The sequence below is a fragment of the Macaca thibetana genome, chromosome 1, assembly GCF_024542745.1.
Source record: "Macaca thibetana thibetana isolate TM-01 chromosome 1, ASM2454274v1, whole genome shotgun sequence".
In the NCBI taxonomy this organism is placed as follows: Eukaryota; Metazoa; Chordata; class Mammalia; order Primates; family Cercopithecidae; genus Macaca; species Macaca thibetana.
In genome coordinates this window covers 215,462,655-215,473,727 of record NC_065578.1, presented here as the reverse complement: position 1 = coordinate 215,473,727, position 11,073 = coordinate 215,462,655, and the positions used below count along the sequence as shown (strand labels likewise).

Sequence of the window (11,073 nt, the reverse complement as noted above, 5' to 3'; positions counted from 1 at the left end):
GTCTCTTTTAGGTCCTCCAGGACAGGGACAATTTTTAGTCTTGGTAAACCCTATAGTGCTTTGCACAGTACTTAGTAGAATAAAAGAATTCATCAATGAACGAAATTACTCTTTCATTTTTCCCTAAAGTTCTGGTCTCTTTTAGGTCCTCCAGGATAGGGACAATTGTCATTCTCGGTAAACCAAGAATAAAAATGTTCTCTCTGGTCTCTTTTGGGTCCTCCGTGACACAGACAATTTTTATTCTTGGTAAACCCTATAGTGCTCTGCACAATACTTAGTAGAACAAATGAATTCATCAATGAACGAAATTACTCTTTCGTTTTCCCGAAGGTTCTGCCTTCCAGAGCTCACACCATCTCATTATTTCATTGTTTCTCCCTTCCTCACAGCCAACATCTCTTCCAGGTGGTAGGTTTAGATCAGTCTCTGGTCACCTTTTTTGCAAGTCTTAGAGACTGGCCCTTTCGAAAGAGGATTCCTGACATTTGCGTCTTGTGTCAGAACACACGCATTTGCATAGTGTCTCCACGGAGAACCTTGAGGCTCCAGACAGCCTGAAGGTAGAAAGTGCTCAGAAGAGCAAGGCAAGCCTCCGGCAGGAGGGTAGGAAGTGGTAGGCATTTACACTTTGTGTCAGCCAGCCAGCTCCTTAACGTCCCAGCCAACTTCCTGGGCTGGCCAGTCCCAGGAAACCACATGTTTTTATGCTCGAGCTCTTAAAACATTGTCGTAAGTAAATCAAATTTTTGTCCTGCCCTCTCCGCTTACCAGACCTAGAGCAATGATTATGAATGGCAAGTGGCAAGAAACGGGGTGGAGAAAAATGTCACCAGCGAAGGCGGAAATGTGTCTGAGAGGTAGGATGGGGGTATCTGCTTTCTCAGGGAAGCTCCAGCCTCTGTTCCACCTCCTGGGAGCCTGTCTGTGTGTCCTGATGTCCACCTAGCCCGATGAGACTGGGGAATCAAATTCATGCTCCTCCCAGGTCTCCCTCTTTACCTGTGGAGGTGTCAAAGCCAGAGAGCGAAGCCACTAAATCAGTGCATCCAGAAAATTCATGAGCTCAGAGAGGGCTGGTTGCCTGGGAGAATTAGTAAACTTCATGAGGTGAGAACCGCATTTCCGTTCAGCTCGGTGTTCCTGGTGCGAGACAATGCCTCGCCCACTCTATGTGTTTGTTGAGGGAGTGGATGCATAGCTGCAGGAATAAACCAGTGAACGAACACATCGCAGCCGGCAGTAAACTCAGCAAGCCCTTCAGGTTCCCCTTCAAGGCGCTGAGACTACCCATTTTGCAGCTTGTTCCTTTCACAGCCTGGGCTACTTAGGGGTAACAGGTGAAAAAATATTTGTTGAAGGTTCCAGGACAGTGGAGAGGGCAATTTGTGGGCAGGTCCCAGGAGACAAAAAAAAAAAAAAAAAAAAAAAGGCTGCAGGTGGGGTGGAGCCAGCCGTGCAGGAAGCACGTGGGAGAGAAGTAGGAGGTGGGTGCAGCTGAGCGCTCGGGGAAGCCCCAGCAGGAAAGGACGTTGGTCGGGCAGGAGGAAGGAGGAGGAATGAACACATCTGTGGTGGTCACGTGGCCACCCAGAGCCCACTATGCCACAAAGGCTGCCATATAATTCTTTCAAGGGCCCTGTGAAGTCAGTATTATTATCTCCATTTTATGGAGGAGAAAACTGAGGTTCAGACAAAATAAGAAACACAAAACCAAGGTCAAGAAGCTGGAAAGTGAAAGAGCTTTGGGAATTCAACCCAGGTTTCGCCAGTTTCAAAGACAATATTCTTTCTATCGCGTAGCACTGTCTCCTGGGAAAAATGAATGTGACGGATACGTATCACAATGATACACACCACCCAATGATACCCTGCCTCCACCCTGCTGCCAGCCACCCAGCCCCATCAGTCCCCAAGTCCTGTTGACTTGTTTTTCTCTTTCCATCCCTGGCTCGGCTGCTGCCTCAGCCCATTCCTCCATCACCTCCCACCTGGACCACAGCGGTCCTCTCCTGACAGGCCAGCCATCCTGCTTGCATCTCACATGGCACTTCCACAACCATAGTGTTCTTTCTGGAGTGCAAAATGAAATGTTTTTCTCCTGCTCTATGGTGAGGCCCAGATCCCCTAGGACCTGGCCTGGCTGACCAGCCCAGCAGCGTCTCTCTTGATTGGATGGTGATTCCCCCAAGAGATATGTCCACACCTAACAACCAGACCCTCTGAATGTGACCCCATTTGGAAAAAGGGTCTTTGCAGATGCCATTAAGTTAAATATCTTGTGATGAGAAGATCATCCTGGATTACCCAGGTGAGCCCTAAATCCAATGACAAGTGTCCTTTAAGAGGCAGAAGAGAGACCTGGCACAGTGGCTCTCGCCTGAAATCCTAGCACTTTGGGAGGCCGAGGCAGGAGGATCACTTGAGGTCAGTAGTTGGAGACCAGACTGGTCAACATGGTGAAACCCCGTCTCTACTAAAAATACAAAAATTAGCCGGCTGTGATGGCGGCGCCTGTAATCCCAGCTACTCGGGAGGCTGAGGCAGGAGAATCGCTTGAACCCAGGAGGCAGGAGAATCACTTGAACCCAGGAAGCGGAGGCTGCAGTGAGCCGAGATCATGTTACTGCACTCCAGGCAGCGTGATAGAGTGAGACTCTGTCGCAAAAAAAGAAAAGAAAAAAGGCAGAAGAGAAGACACAAACAGAGAGTAGGAGACCGTGTGAAGACAGAAGCAGAGACTGGAGTGGTGCAGCCACAAGGAATCCCTGGAACCACCAGACACTGGAACTTCAGGGGCAAGGGATGACTCCCCCACGGAGCCTCTGGAGGGAGCATGGCCCTGCCAGATTCTTAATTTTTTTTGAACTTCTTGCTTCCAGAACAATGAGACAATAGAGGTCTGTTGTTTGAAGCGACCCAGTTGGTGGTGATTTGTTTGGCAGCCCTGGGAGAAGCACCCTTCCCGTAGTGCTCTGTCCAGGCCGATTGGACTGAGAAAGATCTGGCAGGTTCCTCAGATGTGCCCAGTTCTCTGTTTGGTCCTTCGCACGTGCTGATCCCTCTGCCCAAAACACTGTTCCACCCCCTTATTTATAGGCTGACTCTTCTCCCGCCACTTCCTCTGAAGAGTCTTCTCTGGCACATCAGCCGGGTCGGACTCCACTTACAGTGTGGTCCCACTTGCGGTTCACTTCACGTTTGTAACGCTCATGATACTTTATGGTAATTTTTTGTTTCATTGTTTCATTGGCTGGTAAGTTCCATGAGGGCAGGAACTGCTGTATCCCCAGGCCCAAGTGTGCAGTAGCCACTTCACCAACATTTCCCCTCTAAATTAGTTCCATTTCCAACTCTGGCAAGCTTCCCCCATCATGTGAGGAAAACCCATTTTCAGCCAGAAATACAGGAGCGAACCCATGAAAATAGGGTGGGGAAGGCAAACAGAGAATGAAAGAACTTAGTGTCACCTTCAGCCCCTGTGTCCAGTCACCCCTGAGGCCAGCGCCACTCCTGGGCTTCCTGGTCGTGTGAGTTAATCAAGTCTCTTCTTTCTTCACACTAGTCTGAGTCTGTTTTCGGTCAGCTGTGACTGAAAGGATCCTAGCAGAGATGAAGCTTCCGCTGCTCAAAAGGTACCAACTCACACGTCCTCATGAGCAACTCTTTCTCAGAAAGCAACTCTTTCTGAGAGAGAGTTGCTGAAATCCCTATGTTAGTGAGGAACTGGGGTTCAAGGGACCTTGTCATGTGCCCAAGCTCTCATCATGGTGAAGTGGGCAGACTGGGATCTGCACCCCATCCACACAGCAGGCAGGCGGGAAGATCAACAAAGGCCTGAAGAGAGACAGCAGTCCCATGTCAGGCCCAAAAGCCTTCCGAATACAAATCACAAGACTTGGAGTGCAGGCTGGGCACAGTGGCTCACGCTTATAATCCCAGCACTTTGGGAGGCCAAGGCGGGTAGATCATGAGGTCAAGAGTTCAAGACCAGCCTGACCAAGATAGTGAAACCCCATCTCTACTAAAAATACAAAAATTAGCTGGGCGTGGTGGCACACACCTGTAATCCCAGCCACTCAGGAGGCTGAGAAAGGAGAATCGCTTGAACCCGGGAGGTGGAGGTTGCAGTGAGCCGAGATCGCACCACGGCACTCCAGCCTGGGTGACAGAGCAAGACTCCATCAAAAAGAAAAAAAAAACGAATTGGAGCACAGAGCACAAACAGCAACAACAAAACCCATGGTGCCTGAAATGTCCCCGTTTGTTTCCTCCAGAGTCTGTGACACCCTGAATCAATGTGTCCCCACATTGACCTTGAGGACCTAATTCTAAACAGGAGCTTCCTTCAATCTCTTACATGTCTGGATTCTGATTATTTTGCATCTTTAGTGATGGGACCATGAGTACCTAAAGAGTGATGAGCCACACATCCAGACAACTGGTGTTTAGCATTTATTTTATTTATTTATTTTATTTTTGGAGACAGGTTCTTGCTCTGTCACCCAGGCTGAAGTGCAGTGGCACCATCTCAGCTCACTGCAGCCTCAACATCCCAGGCTCAAGTGATCCTCCCACCTCAGCCCGCTGAGTAGCTGGGACTACAGGTGCACACCACCCCACCTGTCTAATTTTTGTTTTTTGTTTTTTGGCTTTTTTTGTAAAGACAGAGTTTCACTATGTTACCCAGGTTGGTCTTGAGCTCCTGGGCTCAAGTAATCCTCCTGCCTCAGCCTCCCAAAGTGCTGAGATTACAGGCATGAGCCACAGAGCCCAGCCTGTGTCTGCCATTTAAAACAAACTATGGGCCGGGCGCGGTGGTTCATGCCTCTAATCCTAGCACCTGAGGCGGGCAGATCACCTGAGATTGGGAGTTCAAGACCAGCCTGACCAACACGGAGAAACCCCATGGAGAAACCCCATCTCTATTAAAAATACAGTAGCCTCAGCTACTCGGGAGGCTGAGGCAAGAGAATCACTTGAACCCGGGAGGCAGAGGTTGCAGTGAGCCAAGATCGCGCCACTGCACTCCAGCCTGGGCAATAAGAGCAAAAACTCCGTCTCAAGAAAAAAAACAACAAACAAACAAACAAAAAACTGTGTGGGGCTGGGCATGGTGGCATGCACTTGTAATCCCATGTACTCAGGAGGCTGAGGCAGGAGGGTCACCTGAGCCCGGGAGTTCAAGGTTACAGTGAGCTATGATCACACCACTGCACTCCAGCCTGGGTGACATAGCAAGAGTTCATCTCTAAAAATACCAAAAAAAAAAGTTTAAAAAAATTTAAATAAACAAAAAATGAAACAGTGGTTCTCTGCTCTTGGCTCAGGAAAGCCAGGTCACCCAGGGGCTGGAAGGAGGGACCTTCTAAGGGACAGCTTCATTTTCAGACAGTGGCACTGAAAGCACAAGAGAAGGGGAGTGTGACTTTGTCAGTAGCCGGTACCCTGGCTGATACTCCCGGGTGCTCAGGCTCAGAGGGCCTGGTTCCCACTAACCAACACTGATGCTCTCGACTCCTCCACGCCCTTGCCTCCTGGATTCCAGTGTTTCTAGGTGGAGAACACATATTCCATCCCTGCTGTGAATACAGAGCTCTTCAGTGACACAGAGTCTCCTTCCTCCGACCCGAACACGGGGAAAGGGGAGATGCCTTCTTTGTTCCCGGGGGCAGCTGTCTGGTCACCCCCTGTCCCACCCACAGGGCACCTGGATCAACAGTAAAAAGCTGAAGGGTCGGCTCAGCAACTGAGTCCCATGGCCTCCGCGGCATGAACCAACTAAGGGTTTCAGAAAAGTGTATGTGAACATGCTCCAAGACTGTAAGGTCATAAGGCAAAAAGATTAGATAAGCCAAGTTAAGTGAAAAGTAATTAATATTTTACTGTACTTAAAAAAAAATGATTTCCCTTAACCATTTGGCCATGGGTTAGAAATGAACTCTGGAAACACCAAAAGGGAGAATATACTATTCTCACTTCCAAAGAAATAATATTTTCTCCTCGTTTCCCTTTAATTTTTGTTGAGAAATGTAAAGAGCCCGCATTGCTTCGTCAGCTCAGCACCAGCCGCATTCTGGGGAACTGTCTCCCCTGCTCCCGTGCCCCCGTGCATAGGCGCTGCCTTCAATATGGCACCATGGGAAACTAACTTTCGCTACAACGGGCCTCGCCCTTGGCACCGACCATTGGTCAAGAGGTGGGCACCTGATCCAAACGGGCCAATCAGAGCCCTCCCCCAGGATTTGGGAACTGCAACTGACAAAAGAAGTCAGTCTCTCTCTCTGGGTGTCTGAAAATGAAGGCATGTAAATGCAGAAGCAGTTGGCAGCCCTGTTCCACCATGTGGACTGAGGAATAGAAAATGCCAATCAGCAGAAAGAGAATCAGAGGCAAGGAGAGGAGAGCACATCCAGACGGCATTTGAGCTTCTAGTTCTAGCTGCTTGCAAGGCCTAGCCATATTCCTCTTTTGGATTCCATTGAATCCAAGTAGCCTTATAATAAAATTCTTTTTTGGCTTAAACTCTCTTAAGTTGGATTTCTCTTCCTTGCAACCAAAGAGTTTTAACTAATATGAGAACATAGTCCTATTTCAGTCTCGCTTACATGCTAATCTTAAATTCCTCAACCATTTTACTTTGTGACTTCAAAATGAAAAAAAAAAAAGTGAAAATATTTGAGTTAGACTCTTATGCAAATTAGACTGCAATCATTCTCTTGGACTGTTTCTTCACAGAACACTGGTAGCGTTATGCTCCATGCTGGAATGGATTAAGTACAAGCTAGAAATATAAAAGAATGACTAGGTCGGTGGTGTGGCTGTCCATGGTGGATTGTGGCGTTTTTCTGATTGTCACTAGAAATTTGGTTTTCTCTCATTTTAAAGTCCATTTGCAATTGTGATGTGTTCTCTTTTGACAATCTACAGAAGTCAAATGATCTCTGATCTTTAGGCCTATCAGCATCCCCTTGGACACTCCACATCCCATGAACCACATCCACAAGCGACGGTCTTTGGTGTGCCACTTCCTGTTGAAGCTGCCTGTCTACCAGAATTAGCCTTTCCATAGGTAAGGCCCTGTCGGGGAAGGTGACGGGGAGCTGTCCAACCAAGACTCCTTAGGAGTCATTCTCTCTAATCGACAGCAACGAAAACAAAGGTGATATTGCCTCATCATCTTTCTTAAAGGTAGGTGTTTAACATTTTTTAAAAACCATGGAACTGGGCTGGGCTCGGTGGCTCATGCCTATAATCCCAGCACATTGGGAGAACAAGGAGGGCAGATCGCTTGAGCCCAGGAGTTTGAGACTAGCCTGGGCAACATGGCTAAACCCTATTTCTACAAATTAAGAAAAAAAAATTAGCCAGGAAGCGCATGCCTGTTGGCCCAGCTACTCAGGAGGCTGAGATGGGAGGAGGGCTTGAGCCAGGAGTCCGAGGCTGCAGTGGGCCACAGTCGCACCACTGAGCTCCAACCTAGGTGACAGAGCAAGACCCTATCTCAAAACAAAACACACAAAACAAAACAAAACAAAATAAAACATGGAACTAGACAAGCTCTTGCCTAATATCTACTTAGGATCTCTCAGGTTTCTCCTATTAAAAAAAAAAATAAACCAAAAGCCACTAGACTTGAGCAAAGACAAGGAAGCGTGTGTCTAGCACATGGCCAGCATGTGTGGGCATAACCATAGTTAGATATTAAAACCCAAAGGCTGGTGGAAACGCTCAGCAGCCCGGTCCGTGCCCTCCCTTATCCAAGTGAGTGTGCCTTTGATCCCAGTGAGCCTCAGAAGCCTGAGCAGTGTATTAGTCATCATTTCTACTCTAATTAGAAAAGATTTCTTTGTTCCCAGCCCAAGTTCAATCAGCATTTCAGTTAAACAGGTAAAAAAAAAAAAATAGAGTTGGAAAAATCTTCGAGTCATTTGGCCCAAAAGGTTTATTTTAAAGATGAAGAGATGAAGTCACCTGTTCAAGACTGCACAGCTGGCTATCAGAGGACTCGAGGGCAGAGCTCCTGTCACTCCTCACTCCTAGTTCCAGGTTCTGAGAAACAAGCACTTTTCAGAAAGTGCTCAGGCCCTCACCCCGAACCTCACTGCTCCTGGACAACCTTGCATGTGGCGAAGCTGGAGATGTCTAAGAAATCACTGGCTTTTCTGCATTCTCCAGAGAGAAAGTTCCCAGGCGCTGGGAGCCGGGGCAGCAGGGTTTTCAAAGGCCTGCAGCGGGAGCCCTGCTCGCAGGGATGCCATCCAGATGTCCTCGTGTCCCCTCTGCACGTGAAAGCCTCGCACTGCTCCCGTCCCCTCCAGTCCCCCCTGCGTCCCGCAGCAGCAGAGCTGCACGAGGCTTTCCCCAGCCCGGGGCACACATTCAAAACACCTAGGAATGCCACTGGGAACTCCCGCCTGAAAGGACAGGCCGCCCGCTGCAGGGCACTGAGATGGATGCAGGGACCTGCCCTTTTCCTCTGTCGGCGGGTTGCCTCCATTGGTCATTTGCTGTGGCAGGGCAGAAGAAAACAATGAAATCACAGGGCATGCAGAAGTCAAACCGACACATAACCACACTCGGAGGAGAGGACCCAACTGCTAAGCAGCTTGCGTGGGAAAGTGAGAAAAGCATGGGGTTTTCACATAGCAGGTGGAGTTCGATGCAAACCATCCGGAGCATCTTGCTAATCATTAGCGATGGCACCTTTGTTCGGTTTCAAGGAGTGCAGTTTCAGGAGCAGTGTTCCCCCTTGAAAAAGAGGCGATAAAAACAATATACATTTGTTTAAGCTTAGGATGTGAAACACACTGATGTCATGTCTCCTTAGCTTTCCAGGTGAAGGATCGTGGTGTCACCTTTAGGATGCCTCGCCTGAAGTCAGGACTCCCCTGAGCAGAATGATGGCTTCTCAGTGAATCCCACTTCCCACTTGCATTTCCAGAGACGAGTCTGGTTCCTCTAGATTCACACACACATAAAGAAATAGTTATCCTTCTCCTTGCCCCTGATCTCCCACTGAACAATGCCTGGGATATGTGGGTTCTGGAGCGTCTATCAGGAAGAATGTGTGGAGGATTTCTCGACCCCTATTATTTTCCTTTCTGTGTCCAAGGCATGTGTCGGTTGCTACCTGAGCAGAGGTGGCAGCTCCATATAGGCTGGCTAAGAGAAGAAAACTGTTCTCACTCAGATTCTATAAATTACCCGCATTCTCACTTTAATATCAAGTATGATATATATTAGAGTGCATGGTTTTGGCTAGAATCAATTTGGAAGGCTGTCAAATAAAACACAAAATGGGAAAATAAATCCAAAGGAAAATTGATGACATGATTTTACTCCCATTACATTCCACTTAACAAATGCATATGTTTTACAATATCTTTAATAATAATTATTAAACATAGTAAAATACTTCCAAACTTGGCTCATTGCATAATTGTACTTCGAGTGAAAAAAATTATCTGAAGTCTTGTCAATATGCCACTTCCTCCTCCCCCAGCTTTTAACAGAAGCAGCCTCCAGTGGAATAATCCAAGCTGTGTTCAAGAAGTTGGCAAGTAGGTCCAATTAAATGTGGTTTTACTGTATTCTGGCGTTTGCATATCTAGTTTGCCAAGAAGTAATCTTTCACAAAAAAAAAAAAAAAAAAAAAGAAAAAGAAAAAGAAAAAAAATCTGTACTGGCCCAGACAGAGCCTGGATGGTGCAATGCTTCACATAACTTTACCCCATGACTAAGATAATCGTTTTTTCTTAAATAGCTGTGGAAAACGTATCATACATCCATCATACTCCTATATGAATCACAGCACACCATCCTTTATGGAGCTTCTTACATTTATGCATGACAAACTGAAATTCATCTTCATAGCTCTGTTTATTTTAATTATTAAACTCAAAAGAGGTTAGCTTTTAGCCACCTGAGCTTGATGTATTTATTCAGGTGTACTCCAGTTGGATTATCTGAACGAGGCTATAAATGATCCTATTGACTATTAAAGACCGACCTGTCAAAGCTGCAGTCATACACATTCACAACCCCAGCTACCTGAAACTCAGAGGATAAAACGCTTCTCTAAGCTTTGCACATGAAATCCCGGGCATTCTTTCCTGATGTTTTACACACCCTTGATCCCTTAAGGAGGAGCTGACTCGTGTAGCCCCTTCCAGCGAACCAAGGCTCTACATGAACCATCAGCCGTATCCAAAGTCCAGATGGAAAGCTGTCAACAAAGAGACTCCTTCCACTCTGCCTACTACATGATTCATCCCTGGCATGAAGACAGGCCCGGAGATGGCCCCACCACCCCGACTCCCATAGGTGAGCCAGGAGAGAAGCACAGGTGCCCACTCCCCAAGTCAGCAGGGAGAAATCAGGTCAGAAAGTGCTGGAAAACACACAACCTGGCCTTTGTTACAAACCATCATGAGCTCATTAAAAACACATGCAGAAATGGTTAAACAAAATTCTCTAAACCTTTTACAAAATTGCCAGTCTATTAGAAGGACTGAGCTCACAGCAAACTCTCCCTTCCAATGTGTGCAATGGAGCAGCTAATGTCCTTTGGACTCTTGTCTATGGCATCAAGCAGAGGGAAGCTTGAGGGGGGGTTGTTTGTTTTTGGTTCTTGTTGTTGTTTTTTAACTTTTTTTAGAGACCAAACTATGAAATACATCAACCAAAATAATTATTTCACCAAACATGAATTATTATAGTCATTGCCTTAAAAAACTTATGAAAATTACAAAATAAAAAGGGAGATTTGGGTCATTATAGCAAGGGGAGAAAGAGGGAAAAAAAATAGATGACTGTGGCTCGAATGCTTTTGTGAGGTGGCATTGCATCAAAGAGCAAAGTGGACACGCTGAATGGGGATTCTGAAGGCATCCAATACTTGGCCCTGTTACGTGAAAAAGTTGGATCGTAAGTTTGACCCGTGCAATATTTACTCAAAGGTTTTCTTGTAAGCAGCATTGAACATAGCAGCATTGCATTCCATTGCATTGTGGCCTTTCACCAGGTGCCTCTTCCTCCAAATGGATGTATTCGCTGTGATACAGTATAGCC

General features: G+C 47.0%; 1 long non-coding RNA gene across 1 annotated transcript; it reads left to right on the top strand.

Moving 5' to 3' along the window:
- The first annotated feature begins 3,562 nt into the window (after positions 1-3,562).
- On the top strand, positions 3,563-9,420 carry LOC126960602 (uncharacterized). The gene is made up of 3 exons (XR_007728086.1): positions 3,563-3,635; positions 6,956-7,072; positions 8,831-9,420. It is a non-coding gene; the product is annotated as an uncharacterized LOC126960602 (long non-coding RNA).
- The last annotated feature ends 1,653 nt before the right edge of the window (positions 9,421-11,073 follow it).